This window comes from Amphibalanus amphitrite, unplaced genomic scaffold (genome assembly GCF_019059575.1).
Source record: "Amphibalanus amphitrite isolate SeventyFive unplaced genomic scaffold, NRLGWU_Aamphi_draft 000701F_arrow, whole genome shotgun sequence".
NCBI lineage: Eukaryota > Metazoa > Arthropoda > Thecostraca > Balanomorpha > Balanidae > Amphibalanus > Amphibalanus amphitrite.
Genome location: NW_024882195.1, coordinates 135,042 through 135,516, shown reverse-complemented (window position 1 = coordinate 135,516; position 475 = coordinate 135,042).

Below are 475 nucleotides of genomic sequence, written 5' to 3'. Positions count from 1 at the left end.
CGAGACCCGCCGTGTGAGTGGAGCTGTGCGCTGCGACTGTCAGCGACTGAAGGTGAGGTGCGGTCAAGGGTCATCCGGCCCACTCGTCCAGCGTTTCGGGGGTGGGGGCGGAACAGGCGTGCCAGACCAGTGACACCGGTGCCAATACCAACCAGTGTCAGACTCAGTTGTTCTGACGCCAAGGCTCGCAAAGTTAAAAAGGTTCTGATGTCGACAGACAGTTTAGGTGACATTGTACGCGCTGGCACAAAACCAACGGTAACGTGGAAAAATACTATGCCGTTATCCCTGACTTCTTGCTAGCACAAATCGTCTTTCATGCTTCGTTAGTGCATATACCTCGTCATGCAGTAACACACATGGAGCCCTATGTAGAGGCGTAGTAGGCATGATTACCTTCCGTTCATCCTGCTCCTATTCATACTTTATCCTTCATCATTCTGTACCGTCTACTGTAACGACATGGACGATTGCC